This window comes from Wasmannia auropunctata, unplaced genomic scaffold, assembly GCF_000956235.1.
Source record: "Wasmannia auropunctata unplaced genomic scaffold, wasmannia.A_1.0 LD336078.1, whole genome shotgun sequence".
NCBI classification, from domain to species: domain Eukaryota; kingdom Metazoa; phylum Arthropoda; class Insecta; order Hymenoptera; family Formicidae; genus Wasmannia; species Wasmannia auropunctata.
Window position 1 is genome coordinate 5,510,536 of NW_012026812.1, and position 768 is coordinate 5,511,303.

The window sequence follows — 768 nt, forward strand, 5'->3', positions numbered from 1 at the left end:
AAAATTGTAAACGTTTATAGGCGTCCTTCACTTCCAAGCGCAATACGATGTTGACATGTTTCGTATGTAATGTCTCTAATCTCTTAGCTGACGTAATATGAAACAGATTGATGTTAAAACTATTTTCCCTACTCAAATGTGGTGGTACCAGATTTTGTTTAATACACGTGTTTAAAAAGCGAATACAAATCCTTAATTTCACAGAATTCTTCGTGTATCCTATCCATTTCTTCAATAAGTTACAAGTATAATTTCCGAACTGTGCTCTAATAAATTCAAAAAACGACGGAATATATATCCGCATTTTGTTGCCCGCGTTTATTAAAAATATATAATATATTATTCTGGCTCATATAATTAAAAATTAACGAAGTATCAAATGAAAGGCTAGTGAGCCTTGCACGAAGTTAGTGTTAAAATTACAATTATTTAACAATAATAATTATCACCCAAACGTTTAATATCGTTTAATAACCAAAAATATCGAGAGGAATATTTTACAGTATCCCGAACAATCGCGACCGTGGTTTAGAAACTATTTAATACCGATTATTAACGATTTTTACCGGTCAAAACCTTCGAACAGCGGAGACAGCAAGCTCATTTCCTCGTGGCTCAAGTCTACGAAAAAATTTGTCAAAAAGCACCCTGAATTGCTCATCACGAAAGCGGATAAAGGCAATGTAACAGTAATATTATCCAAACAAGAATATCTTGAGAAGATGAACGAGCTGCTCTCTGACAGAAATACATACAAAGTCATTAAAA